At 32.1% G+C, this 16,017-nt stretch overlaps 1 non-coding gene across 1 annotated transcript; it reads left to right on the top strand.

Annotated features, from left to right (window-relative positions):
- The first annotated feature begins 474 nt into the window (after positions 1 to 474).
- LOC121243376 lies at positions 475 to 581 on the top strand. Its single transcript, XR_005936122.1, has one exon. It is a non-coding gene; the product is annotated as a small nucleolar RNA R71 (small nucleolar RNA).
- Positions 582 to 16,017: the final 15,436 nt, after the last annotated feature.

The following is a 16,017-nucleotide window of genomic DNA, read 5'->3' as shown; positions in this document are numbered from 1 at the left end:
GGTGCAAAAGGCTTTTTATACATACCTAAGGCATTACATTGTTCCTCATACATTTTTCTCATTTTAGCAAATGTGCGGCACTCTTGAACTAGGTGATCTACCCCACCACACACAAAACACGATCCAAAGGACTCTACACAAGTAGCCATGTGTGTTGGCTTTAAATCCTTAGTCCTTAACACCTCTAACTCCCTAGTAAGCATCTCCAACTTAGCTTTTAGATTATCATCTTCCCTAAGATGGTAAATTTCATCATCATTTGGATTTCTAGCAAGTCGTGACCTATTTGTACTCTCAGTAGCACTAAGTCCGGTCCAAGTGTGAGTTTTTTCAGCAAACTCATTGAGATATTCTATAGTCTCATCTGGAGTTTTCTGCAAAAATTTACCATTACACATCATCTCTTTGAATTAGCGCCCTCTAGGCGTAAGTCTCTCATAGAAGAAGTAAACTAAGTGCCAGTTCTTATACTCATACCCATGGTGAGGACACATACTCAACAACTCTTTAAACCTCTCCCAAACCTGATACAAAGTCTCACTATCTTTTTGTGCAAAGGTGGAGATCTGTCTCTTCAAAACATTGGTCTTATATTGGGAAAAGTATTTGTTAAAGAAGATTTGTGTAATCTCATTCCATGATCTTATGGATCGTGTTCTTAGTGAGTACAACCAGCTCTTTGCTCTATCCTTCAAAAAGAAAAGAAAGAACTTAAGTCTCACAACATCATCTGTAGCATTATGATTATGGAAAGTTGCAACTACTTCCTCAAACTCACTAATGTGCAAATAAGGATTTTTATTCTCTAAACCATAAAGGGTGGAAAGTAGTTGTATCATCCCTATTTTAAAATCAAGTTGACGAGTGTTGGCTAGAAATATTATGCATAATGGTCTGGCTGTGCATTTAAGGTGGAGGTAATCCTGAAGAGTTCTAGTGGGTTGATCTTCATGTTTACTCATTTCTTATGGATTAGATGGATTGTCAAATAAAGGATTTAAAAAATTTGATTCTAACTCTAGCACAGGCTTACAAGCAAATCTATCCAAAGCGTCTCTATATCTGTGCATAAAAAAAACTACGAAAAAAGATAATGATGCAAGCTAAAAGATGGAACAAAGTTACCGCCTTTAAAAACGGCAGGAATAAATTATGTCTTGTATCAATTCTTCCATCATCTCCCCAGCAACGGCCCCAAAATTTGATTACACCTAAATTAATACGCAACGATACTATAGTTCAAGGTGTTGATCCACAGGAAGTCGAAAGAAATACAACGAAACACAAGTTTAAAAGAAAATATCAAATTATAATATGAAAATAATCTGAAAATTCTACCTAAAGTACGTAATTAAATTGAGATTAGGGCACAGATAAGAAGGCAAATAAAACTTTGGGCTTCCATCAACCTGATCCAATATTCTGACTTTTTCAATCTAAATAATGTACACAATTAAGAATTATAGCACCAAATTCCTAATTGGAAGATATGACATTATAGCTCTCTACTTTCGCAAACTTAATTCTAGAATCTATTCTCCTTTTACAAACCACGATTTTCACATATAAAAATAAATATCAAATCTAGAAACAACACTATGTCTACAAACAATAATGCAACAAAAAACCACATCAATGGCATGAAAATTCTGTTTAAGTCACAATCATATATTCATAATCATATAGCTCAACAAAATCAAATCATAGTAAGATTTAATATAATTATCTCAAACTTATAATATCCAAAATAAATAGAGAATTGAATCCTAGAGTCTTAAACAATAAAGCTTAATCTATGAATTGAAATATAGTCAAAATATTTTCACCAATCAATTTCCACCCTAGGCTTTACCCAAGATTTAGTTTTCCATAGAAGAACTAAAAAATAAAAATGGTATTTTTGTCTTTTCTAAATATGTGCCTCCTCCTCTCAAAAACTCTTAATTTCATGTTTATGATATACTTATATAGGGTAAGAAAGAAACCCTAATGTCTTCATATTCCCACATAAAAACTCACCTAAATTAAATGACTCATCTTGGCAGCCACGTAAGTAATTCAGGAGTTCGAATTTAGAAATCTTTATTAGAGAAAAATGTGTATCCATTTAAGATATCTTTCCAACACATCAAGAATTGTATCAATCGGATGTGTGAGTGGAAACTTATGATCAAGACACTAAGGTATGTTTAGGCTGTCTCCTAGCGCATATTGAACTATGATCCGAATCACTCTCAAATCTCATCATTATCCTTATTTGAAGAGTCCTATACTCGTTGAAAGTTCTTAGGTTATTCCAACGTCTTGCCCACTTGAGTGTCCTCCTTTGAATTTGACTGGACTTTGATTTGCTCTTTTATAAATCTTGAAATTAAACATAAAAATCTGCTTAGGAGTATCTCAAAATAAATAGAAACTCAATTCAAGAATACACATTATTTCTTATCATTTCTATTCATATTTTAACATTAGTCCAATCATAGGGTATTTAGAATGCACTTTCGTACACGCATCATGCTCCCATGTAATCCGACCAATTTGATCGGGAGTCGGATTGATCTGGGCAGAATACCTAGTCCTGTAATGCGAGCAAAGTGCTTGCCCAACGAGTGCGAGTTACTGTTGCTTGCCCCGTGCAACGAGCACTTTGGATTTTACGTGCCCCCAGACGAGTATTTTTTCATGCATCACTATATTATTTTTTCAACGCTAGCCCCTAGGAGGAGCACTTTTTGAGGCAAGATCTTTTGGTCACCATTTGAGAGGAGCACTGTTTGTTCACCCATTTTGTCCAAGTAAGAGATGTACTTGCACATCCCGGTGGGACACCACCTTTTACTCGTCCCAGAGTGTGAGATATATTTGCTCGCTCCAATAGTTTCAAGCACTTTTGATCAATTAGGTTTGAGTACTCTTGGTCACCGCTAGGCTCGTAGCAACCCCATGTTCAAGCACGGGGGTTGGATACTTATATTCGCTCTTCGAGTTGCAAGTAGTTTTTGCTCAACCTAGTGTGTGAGCACTTGCCTTTATGAGGACGAGCATTCCTTAACTGTTGTCACTCGCCCTCTTGAATGTGAAGAATTTAGCTCATATGTGGCGCCCCCAGCCCCCGCTTAGGATTGGATAGTGACTGAAACATCGAGACATGTAACATAAGACTACACATCATTCATACATGACAGACAATATGCTATACACCTAAATACACTAGCAATATGCAATAACGTAGCAGTAAAAAAATAGCAAAAGTCAAATAAACTAAGCAACGCGATAAGCAGTTGCAAAACACATGGCACCATACTAATATCATATCCCAAACTTTGTCCAAAATGTGAACATGTATCATAAAGATATAACATCCCAAATCATAGAGTATAGTTTAAAATTCCAAAACATAGGATCTCTTAAAACATAGTTCTACAAAAGTTGAGGTCTAAGAACCACAAGTGTTGTTTTCCTTCTTCTTTTTTTTCCACAAAATAACTTAAGTTCTCGTACTCTTCAAGAAGATTTGGGCTTCACACGTTTTTCCAAAGCCTTATCCTTGTCCCGGCTGTTACACCGCTTGAACTCTGCCATGAATTCAAGTATACCAGTGATCTCCCAGTCGATGGCCTCAAGTCGTTCCAGGATGGAGGGTTAGGGCCAAGTCACAACCATCTTAGGCACAATCCTCTCCAGAGGAGGAGGTGTCGTTCTCTTCCTCTTAGTCATGGTCGTCGTTTACTATACCTATCACAACTTCTACCATTCCGGTTGGGGAATGGTAGTGAAAACTACCACAATGAGATTTCAAGAAATCTCAGCAAGTAATCACATAACATACTACAGTTAACACAAGCATACAAAAGGTATATCATGAAATGCGTGCATGGACATGTACTTGACTTATGTACTTGACCATTTTCAAGAGATTTGTAACAAAGACTTTAGCTTTTCATAAAACTTCTTAACTTTTTCTTAATCACATGAACTTAATCAGAATTTGTCTTATCAAAACATATCACAAGATTTGCATCAAGTGATCCTTAGCACATAGGCTCATATTCTTATTCAGAGTGTAAACACAACATGGTTCCCTTTAGCACCGCGTATTCCTACTAGTTACTACACCATCAACTGTTCATACACCGTGATGAATACGTCATAAATAGATATTCATATTAACTCGACCTTACTTCGTCGAGCTAAATGCCTTATGCACCCACTAGCATCAGGCACTTCCTCGCTCCGGTATCCTTTGAAAAGAATTCATTCGAGGCTCAACGACGGTACTTTGTCCACTCAGGGGTTACCACTCCATTTTGAAGCACTCCAGAGTGGACAAATGAGTTCCACTAGGACATTCTCCCACCCTAGCAGTTGGGGTCGTGATAAAACTTTTAAACTCTTTTCTTTGAAAACATTTTCTTTGAAAACACTTTTTGAAAACACATTCTTTGAAAATACTTTTCCTCAAATGTATGTGACATGAGACTTATAACATACGTACTTACATTTGACATATGACATGCGAAATGTCGTGCATGAAATAACTAGGCATAACATGTTCATTTCATAGCATGATAACATAAACCATATGAGATCTCAAAACACATACATGGAATCATGAAAACTTCCTTAGGCCGAAACTCATAGGCACAAAAACATGAAGAATTATCACTTAAACATGTTCCAAGCTTCAAGCATATAATATAGAAATCAAGACAAAGTGAAACCAAACATGAAATCATAGGTTTTTTACCAAGGTCTGAAACTTCCAAGACATGTTCAAACCAAAACATTATGTTGCATAAACCATCAACCATAATCAAGTGAAAACCGAAACTTATAGAAGTATTTCATGGCATTTTCATCACAAATTTGAAGCATATATTTCCTTCCATAGATTTACTCAAGATCATATTAGCATATTCAAACACACAATTAAGAGATAGCAAACAAAGTAATCAAAACAATGAAAAGATTTACAAAAATATATACGAGCATTAACCAAGAGTAAGTTGAGTGTATACTTACAAAAATCCACGCAAATAAATACTAGCAAGCTGTAAATTCAAACATACTATATTAGAAAAAGTAACTAAAAACCCTATTTCATGTTCTTGAGTGTGTGTGTGGATTTCTAGTACATCACTTGATCTTAAACCACTCGGATTCTAGGGTTTTTGGGTTAAACCCCTTCATTCACTCATGAAGTAAAACAAAACCTAAGATAAGCAAAAATACATGTGGTGGTCGAAAACATGGAGAATGAACTCCCCCTTACCAATCGGCTTCAAGTGTTTCTTAAAAACCCTAAATTATTTTCTAAGAAAACGGCAGAAAGTGTGGTTGTTCTATCATTCTCGAAATTCAATGAGATTTGAATCTCATTTTCGGATTGAGAAAGTGACATGTGTGTGAAAAACTAGAGGAAACAGATCCTTACCTTGTTTATCCTTGATGGTGCCGAAATTCCCTTTCTTGAAAGGATCCTCCTTGTTTGGTTGGAAAGAAAATACAAGAAAGTGAGGGAACCTTCAAATGAACATGTGAGAATTGTGTGAAAAGAGTGAGAGTTCATGCAATTTCCTAAAAAATGGCAAGGGAAAGCCCCTTGGCGTGTACCTCATCCTTTTTATAGAAGACACTTCACTTCCCTCCTTGGTTACTTCTAAAATCCTTGCATGGATGACAAGTGACATAAGTTTCTTCTTCCCCTTTCTCTTTGGCCGAAAATGCCTATTGGAGTTCCCCACTTGGATTGCATTGGGAAGGGACACCTTGGGGGTGGCATGTAGGGCTTCTCTTCCTTTGGCCAAAATTCCCTTCTTTCCCTTTTATGCTCTTCATTTCCTTATTTCTATTTGTCATCCATTCTTAAGCAAGATTGTCATCATGCTCTCTTTCATGATAAAGAGAGCATGATGACAATCTTGATTCACACACTAACATCAACAATCAACCTCCAAAGTATGTTAGGATTTTATAAAATGGTTTCCCGTGATCTTTAAAGTGGTAAAAACCAATTGGTTCAAAATGAGTTTTTGCTCGGTTTAGGTTATGATTTTAGCATTAGGATCTTGATTCAATGGTTATGACTTTTGTAAATCTTATTTTTAAAGTTCATATATATGGATTATGAATGAGTTTTTTAAGTTTTATGACTTACATCTTTGTTAGAATGATGATGAGCATACAAGAGTTTCATTTTAATCATGATAGAAAGGCTCTCGGGTTTGATGTTGGTTTTGATGAGATTTTTGCTATGACATGCTAGATTTGATGTTTAGATCAAGTTATAAGTTGAATGTGAGGTATATGGTTGTATTATTTCAAGATTTATTGGAAGAAAATCATGGAATGAGTCACTTTATTTCAAGTCCAAAAGCATGCATGCTCGGTTTCAATGTTTTCATGCAAACTGATTGTCCTATGTTGTGTGTTATAATTTTAGGTTGATTATTCAAGCATTCTATCAACTAGGTTTGAATGATGAACATGCTAGAAGTGTTATTTATGAACTTTTGGAGTCCTTAGAGTTGATATGAAAGAGTTAGACCAAGAACGCCAAGAGTTGGTTTTATTTGACCTAATTTTGATGTTTTGACATTTTCTCTGATGTAGTGAGTTTAAGTTTTTATTAAATATGTGATTTAGTGTCTTAACATAATTCTAGAACTAAGGATATAATTTTTTAGAGTTGTTAAATTCGGTTTAAGCATGTTAGTATGTTAAATGGCTAAATACAACAAAAGCATGATTTTAGCCTATACACGAATAAGCCAAGAGACATTTTGCATAGTTGGATTTAGTTTTAAAAAATTCTGAATTCATATTTGTATTTAGGATGAAATTCATGTAAATTTCGGTAACTTTTGGAGTTTTTTTGAAAATTCCTTAAGTTTAGGGTCCAATTTGTAATTTTCTAAAAGTTAAGGGGTAACTTTGCAAATTTGGCCCTAAGTTAGTAGGTTTTATTTGTATAAGAATAAAGTAAGATATTCTAACTCTAGAACTTATTTTATTTCAGCTTACATTCTTTACACACTATGCTTATGTTTTTACAGTTTAGGGGCAAATTTGTAATTTCTTCAAAGTTAAGGGGTAACTTTACAAATTTGTCCCTAATTTAGTAGGTTTTATTTTTTTAAGGATTAAGTAAGATATTCTATCTTAGAACGTATCTCATTTCAACTTACATTTATTTCACGCTATGCTTACGTTTTTACGCGACATTACTATAAGCTAGTTTTTAACTTACTTCTGGTATTTTTACATATATATGGTGGTAAGAATTCATTGGTTATATTCATGTTCATTTATGCTTATGTTTAAATTTTTATAACATGCCATACTATGTCATCTATTATTGTTACACGATTATATGTCACATGTCATGAATATCATGTCATCATATCTGTTACATGTCATAAGCATTGAGTATGTCATGACATATTTCTAAGTCATGTACGAGTCTTTTATTTTATCACAACTCCAAGTACTAGGATGAGAAGTTATCATAATGGAGCTATTTTGTCTACTCTGGAGTATTTAAGTTGGATGCGGAGTCCCTTGAATTGACGAAGTATAATTAATATGCTTCAAATATGACCTAAGTAACTGGTTTTGGAACGAGGTCAAGCACCTAATGCTGATGGTACCAAAATTACACTTTTATAAGTACAAGTTATCATGACGTACTCATAGCTGGTGCAGAAGCTTGTGATGTGATGCGATATTTGGCAAGAGCACACAACCCTTGTGGAGTCGTGGAGCATCCATTTTCAAATAAACAAACACGTATATATAAATAGGTCTCATGTCCACGCAAGCATGTCGTGTTCAAGTCAAGTCAAGTCATGTCATGCATGTGCAAGTTCATGTCACGAAGCATACATGCCATATTATTGTCATGCATGCCTATTCATACTAGAGCTTTGCTACTTATCATCCTCATATACCACACACCATAGTTATTTTTATTTTATTTTTTTTAATTTTATTTTTTTATTCATTTTAAACTAATTGAATTTTTCTACTCATTATCCATATATCACACATTTGGTAAAAGAAAAAAAAATAAAAAGTGTTGTATGTGGGGATAATGAATATAATTTTTTTTTCATACTATTGGTAGTTTAGGAACTTCACTTGTTGAGATTTTGTAAAATCTCACTTGGTAGTCCCAACTACCATTCCTCTTAGATGGTAGACGATGTGTCAAGGGATCAAGAATCAGGACAAAACCAACTGGATAAGGTTGAGTAGGCCACGATGGACACTCAAGGAGCTTATGGAATCGATCATCCAGTTCTTGGATTATATTTTGGAGATTATTGTCGAGTTGCATGAACGGCCTAGTGTTTAGTTTAGTAGTCTGTATATTATGTCTAGGAGTGTGAAAAAAAACCAGTTGAACTGGACCAGACCGGACCAAACTGGTGAGTTTGGTTCGGTTTTTAAGTGGTTTGGTGCAGTACTGTTCTTAAGAATCGAAACCGGTTCTAAACCAGAACAGTATCGATTTTTATGTTTTGAAAACTAGTTTAAACCGAATTGGACTAGTATATATATTTTATAATTTGTTATATTATATTATATATATTATATACTAAATTACTAATTAATATAACATAGAATTCTAATCTTATTATTCAAGTCTATTAATCTTATAATATAAAATTACTATAACATGTGATATAACATAAAAATAACCTTATAATTTTTAATATAACATATAAATTTTAATCGTAAACATAGACATTAATTTTAAATTATTAATATAAACTTACTTTTGATATATATATTTATATATATGATAAATAAGTTTTTGGCATAATAAATTATAATATATATTCTTTTTATAAATACATTTTTACACATTTGATCATATATACTCATATAAAAAGTCTAGAACTTATATAGACTATAGTTAAATTCAATATTATACTAGTATATTTTAATTATTATAAAATAATGTATTTATACTATAATATAAATAGACTAATAGTTTAGTATATGTAAACTTATTATTACTAACATAGATAATCCATAAAATCAAAAAACATCGGACCAGACCGGACCGAAACTGAAAAAACTGGAAGTTTTGGTTTCAATAGTGAATCGGTCCAGTATTAGACACTCCTAATTATGTCTGTACTTGTGGATTTCTGTCTCTAGTACTACGTCATTATATTACAGACTTGTTGGACGGATGTTGTATCTTTTGATATGTCAATATTTATGGAAATATATTATGTTTTGGGATTTAGCATTTTGGTACATTAAGTATTGCTAAAAAAAATAAAAAATTATCCGTTGGGAATACTGCATTTTGTTATATGTATGCTAGGTGTACTTCATCCTTAACTATCATGAATGAGGGAGTGTGACCTTGTATTACATGTCTCAATGCTTCAAGCTTCGTCAAATCTCAAGCCAAGTTTGAGGGCATCACACGAGAAGTATTTGAGCTAGAACAAGGTTGAAGGTCTAGACCTAATATGGAAGTGAGTGGAAAAGAACCACTAGGAGTAGATAGGGGAGATGATGTAGAAGGAAAAAAGAAAGTGGAGAGCGGGAATGATTTTTCAATGAACGCGACACGGTGAGAAACTAATACATAGCCAATAAAGAGTTGTAAACGCAAGTAACCACAATGGTAATAGCTAAAACCAAGGAAGACACATATATGAGATCTAAAATGCATTTTATGGGATTGGTGGTAAGGTCTTATGTAAGGCTAACACATACAACCATTGACACAAGTGTGTACAGTCAGCGGGTTTGGCAAATAATTTTTCAACAGGTGATTGTGAAAGAAGGGTAAGGTCAGTCTCCACAATGTGGCATTGGCAGTATTCCACATATCATTTTTGTGCATATTTATAGGGATAGGAAATACATTAGTGGATACCAAGAGAACAAAAAAGCTTTCCAAGGCCACGATACTCCCCACCCCAATCAGTCTAGACTTCCATAATTTTTCGTTCAAGTAAACATTCAAAATGCATTTGGAAAGAGTGAAATCAGACTTTTGTGGAATTGGAAACAACCAAGAGAATTTTCTATAACATTGAACAACAAAAATTAAATAATATTTCTTTTTTAAAACTAGAGAGACAAGGGGTTGTCTAGGCGCTGGACCCCATATATCAGATCAAAAGAATGATCTAAAGGACCCTGAGACATAGACATAAATGAAAAATATGTCATGGTAGCTTTTGGCATGTTGGCAAGCGCCATAGACAAGTAGACTCTTGCAAGAAGACACTAGTTAGAAAATCTAGAAAACAAATGCTTTAATTGTTTGCATGGAGGGCTAGCCAAGACGAGCATGCCATGTTTGAAGGGGAAACTCAAGAGAAAAGGTATGCTTGAGGTGTAGAGGGTTAAGATGACACTGTGAGCAGCAAATAAAGCCCGTTCGTAGTCTTGCCGTGCAAGCATAGAGCCCGTGGTCTCATCCTTCATGCAAAAATAGTTACCATGAAATTCAAGAAATTCATTCTTGCCATTAGAAAATTTGCTAACAATACCCAAGTTCTTATGGGCAGAGGGTACAAGCAAAAATTGTTTTAAATGAGATGTTGCGGTAGGAAAAGATACAAGGGGACCCAATATGGGCAATGCGTAGACCTAAACCATCGTCATTCTATATATGGTCAGTACCCTAATATGGTGCAGCTTGAAGATTAAGATTTTGGAACTCGTGAGTTAAGTGGTGAGTGGCCCCAGTATCGGCATACCAGCTTGGATCAAAGTTGTTGGTGTGGATCATGGCAGCAAAAGCAGAGGGCATCTCCTAGGCAACTTGGTAAGAATGATCAAATACGTGCTAGCCATTATGAGCATTATGGCCCTGCTTGGACTTGACAGAGAGGACGAAGTGAAGAGGAAAAAGGCAATTAGGTGGGTGGGCAGCCTCTGCCACGACCATGATTACCATGACCGCAGGTGGAGTCAGATTTCTTGGCGAGGAGCAAACGCAATGCCAATGTCCGGTGCAATGTGTAGCTACTCAAGGCGGGCTTCATAATTGAGGAGGTGCCCAAAGAAATCATCCAAGGATATTGGGTCAACGCTTGTTGTGACAAACGTCTGCGACTATGTTGAGACAACTCAAATTGACAGTGAGCGAAAGGACTCATCTGCGACTATGTTGAGAAGTTGGGAGAGTGTTGATTGGGGGGGCAGGTCAGATTTCAAAATATTTGAGGATGTCAGATTTATCGATACAAGTTTCATCGTCAGAGCCGCTGACAGGCATTAAGCCCACATTTCATTTAGGCAACCCATAAGCCTCATAGACCAATTAGGTGGCTAGAGAGTTGCTCATGAGTCATGTGAGCGTGTAGCCACCAGATGACAGTAGATCAAAGATTCAAGTCTAAGCAAAACTATAACTGTAGGAGAATAAAAATAATTTTTTAACGAAGAAAACAAGAGTAATGCCTATAGACATGGGGAGAAAAAAAAAAGAATGTAGGGGCAGGGACGAGCCCTCTCCCGTTATGCGCGGAATAGAGTTGTAAAAATATCATTATTTTATAAATAAATAAAAAATACCATCCATATGAAACAACACTGTTAAAAAATTTGTAGATCGAAAATGTTGGATGATCTCTTTCATTGCTAAAAAATTAGGATATGGGCGTGTATCAGTGCCTAAAGAGAGCACTAAACTAGAGAGAAGATTTAAGGAAAGATAGAAAAAGGATAAATGATAAATAAATCTATTTATAAGTCTTTTTATTGAATAATTCTATTTGTAAACATTTACATCATACATTATTCACGTGACATAATTTTATTTGAAAAATAAATTTTAAAATTTAAATCTTACAAATCAAATTATGCTATATGTTGGATTATTTCAAATATCTCACATTAAAAAGATAAGGAAATTTTTAGTGGTTTATAAGTGAATGAGTTTCACTATACATAAAATGGAATACAATGGTAGACACACAATAGTAGTGTCACCCAGTGCGAAGCACTGACCACACGCTTGCGCGCATGACGCATTGACGAAGCACTTAGCACTTTGCACGTACGCATCGTCGCAAGTGACGAAATTTTTTACTTAAACGAAATGATATGTTCTTTCTTCTTTTTTGACAGTTATTGTTAACTGTCAATTACAGTTATTTCTACACATTTTCAAAAAGTAACTGTTTCATTTAAATTCAAATTGAAACATTACAACTGCTGCTATTGCATCTATTTATTGAATAGTTTAGTGTTCAGAATTTACAATCTGCATACTATATAAACAATGTTGTATCTTAAGAACATAATTGTTATATTCTCTTTTGCAAAACTCTATTCAAGTGGGAGGTAATATTTGTCTAAGAAACAGATTAACAATTACCTCATTGTATATCATCTGTAATCTTTGTTTGCTATTCATATTTTTTTTAACACTATATAGATGGTGTGTGGCATAAAAACTTTCAAATAACACTACTTTTTTTTATTGACATACCAAATATACAATTGATGTAGAAGTCTATCACATCAATTTATATAAAAAAATATTAGTATTTTGACTCGTTTGATAAATATAATAAATGATATATTATAAACTAAACATGTAATGGCATATACTGTCCCCATCTAATGTTATTATATATTCACTTTCTTAATGTATTTAGTTAGTTTTTAAAAGCTGTCTTTAATTAATATTATTTGTTGGTTTAGAATTTGAGCCGTGCTACACCCACCGAGGGTGTAACTAGATGATGGCTCTCGATAAGGCCATTTGATCTTTTTTATTATTTTTTTTCTTTTTTTTTATATCTTTAAATATTTTTTTAAAAAAATCATAATATTATTAAAAAATACTTTCTTAATCACTAAGTAAAAAAATAAAAAAAAAATTATATCGAGACCCATCCTCGAGATGGATCCTCGATGAGTTTAGCTTTTCTCTTAAAATTTAAATGGAAGGTGGCTTGGTCCAACTTAGAACACTGGCATTGGCCTAGCCAAATTCCAGTGCCTACTCAAATTTACCTAATTTTTACTAAAGCGGTCTGCATTGAATAGTCAAATCTCTAATACTCCATTTTTGAGTTACAGTAAAGTCAAACTATTCTCTAAGTTTGGAGTTTTACTGTTCATCTCCAAAATAATTTTTTAGTCTAAAAATATTCTTCAAGTTCTACTGCTCAATTCCCCATTTACTTTCTTTTTTTCTCTTCCTTTAGGTAGAATGTATTTGTTGGATAATTAAGTTAAGAAAAAAAATAATTAGAAAATAATAAATTTAAGTAAAAATTAAATTATTAATTAATATATTTAGTTTATTTAAATTATTAATTAATATATCTAGTTTATTTATAAAATGTTAAAAAATTTATTATTAAAATATATATTATTATATTATTATTTTAACTTTAAAATTTCCAACAACTTTGATTTTAGTAAAAATCTCAATTTTTAATTAAATTTTAAACTTCGCATTAGAGGCTGCCTCTAAGGGGTTGTGTCTAGAGTTTCACCAACCCAGATTCAATTCTATGGTGCCAACAAAAGGCAAATAAATAGAAGCATTAACGTCGGCGGTGCCAACCCACAACTGTCCCAATCCAGAGGCAGCTTCCATGCAGCAAAGTCGAAGCGTCGTCATCCAGTACACCCTTTTGTTACATACAATTACAATCCTACCTACCTACGTTGCTTTCTTTATAATACTTTCCCAACAACTAAGATGTTGTTCAGCAGTTCAAACTCTTTTCATTTTTATTTTTATTTTTAAATTTATTTTTAGAACATATGACTTCTTCTAAAAATATTGCTCAATCTATTATCATCTCTTCGAACTATCCATTTATAATCACCTCCCAAACTATCAAGAAATTACAATGTGTCCCATGTTTCACCTTAAGTTAGACTAAGTTACCGTTAAGATCATTCCAAAAAAAGAAAAAAAAATACCCTATATGTTTTTTTAAAAAAAGTTAATTACTAACAAACAAAAACTTATGTTTTAGAAGAATAATTTGTGTTATTTGTTTTTTAATTTTTTTTATTTGAAAAAATTATTCATTTAATTAAAAGTAAATAATTTTTAACTTTTCCTTCTTTTTTTTTTTTTTTTTACATTCTTAGTACTTTTTAAATCTTATTTTTCATTATTTTAGTTTTTTTTTTTCGTTTTTAGTTTCTTATCAAGGATATTGATGTCAAATTTCTTTGATGGGCAGAGTATATTATAATTTTTTGATAATTTGAAGGACTAATTGTAAATTGAGTCATAGTTTGAACCTTGAGGGGATAGGAGTTTGTAATGATGTTGACAAATAAGCTAAGTATAGATACAAATTCAGAAATAGACCAATTTTATGGTACTTAATTTCAATTAGCGGAAACATTATTCTCCTTTGTGCACATATTCTAATGCAACGTCTGGCACATGATGATTCATGATTTTGTTTTCAAGCCTCTGGTCCACAAAAGTTTACCTGATTTTTCCTTTTTTCTTTTCTTTTCTAATGCAACGGCTGGCATCTTGTTCATTTCTTTTCTAATAGTGTTTTTATGTTTTTTGGATTAAAATCTTTTACCTGAATTTTATTTTCATTTTCAAATAGTTTTGAATTAATTATTTTAAAATTACAAGACTACTAATTATATGGTAGTCGACATTCCGTTGTAAGGTTCATTTGTCCGTGCAATATTTATTTACTAAAAAAGATTTTCAAGTCATTAGAATGAAAATTCAAAGAGCATAGAATCTCAAGAGTAATTTTACGTACAATCGTAAAGTATATAAATACCACATAATCATTTTAAAAAAGAGTGAAATTTATTGTTAAAAAATTAATTTTTTTCATGTGAGTCATATGTTTTTTTATTTTTTTAAAACAATTATAGGCGGTTGTATAATTTACGATTATAAATATTTTTTTTCTATTTATAATAATTATAGTGTGCAAGGGTTCTGTATTTTTTTTTAATAAATATGAAATTTATAAAAAAAATAATAGTTTTTTAATAATAAATTTCAATTATTTTAAAAAAAACACACGATATTTGTCCAATAATTATATCTAACATTTTTGGCGAGGGAGTAATAGCGGGAAACTAGAAGAACTTTTCATCTTTTATCTAAAATCATCTTATCTCATCTTTAAATCTAAGTGAACTCTAAAATTTTATTTGGATAGTAAAAATATTTTATCTCATCTCATCATTCTAATTTTTTAAAATTTTCATACGAAATATAATAAATAATTTAATATTTTAAAATTTTAAAATAATAATATTAAAAAATAATATTTTATTTAACTTTCACATCAATTCAAATCATTATTTAAACGGTAACCAGGGGAATGTAACTTACTTATCGGAGATGACGGACATCATCTCCTACTGAGGTCAATTGAATATGGCTTTCTCGGTGGACAAAACTGTTAGGTCATTGCCAGCGAATGAGCCCACCATCTTTATCTGTGAACTTGGTCTCGTTTATTTTTATAAATAAATAAGATAAATTTAGATTAAAGTTAAAAATTTAATAAAATATTATTAAAAAATATTTTTTTAATATTATTTTTATTTTAAAATATTAAATTATTTATTTTATTTTATTTGAGAATTTAAAAAAATTATAATTATTAGATAAGATGAGATGAATTTAAAAAAATTATGAAAATAAACGAAGCCCCTACATACAAAGTGTGAGCCTATCATTTCCTCGACAAATAGAATTTAGAAAAGAGTAGTATTTTATGTACTTACGGTTTTACTTACATTTTTACTTATAAAATTTAATTTTTATTTATAATTTTCAACGTATCAATAACTAACACATAAAAAAGTAAATTTTTTTATAAATATATTTTAAAATATATTTATCATTTTTGTTTATAAAAGGGGAAAATATATCAAATTGATGAGTGATTTAGATTTAAAAATGAATTGAAATGATTTGTGAATAATAAAATAAAAATTTAATTATTTATTATATTTTGTGTAAAAATTTAAAAAAAATTAAATTTTAAAAAATTAAATTATTTATTA

Source organism: Juglans microcarpa x Juglans regia, chromosome 1D, assembly GCF_004785595.1.
Source record: "Juglans microcarpa x Juglans regia isolate MS1-56 chromosome 1D, Jm3101_v1.0, whole genome shotgun sequence".
Lineage (NCBI taxonomy): Eukaryota > Viridiplantae > Streptophyta > Magnoliopsida > Fagales > Juglandaceae > Juglans > Juglans microcarpa x Juglans regia.
Note: the sequence above shows the minus strand (reverse complement) of the source record. Positions and strands in the feature narration are given on the sequence as shown.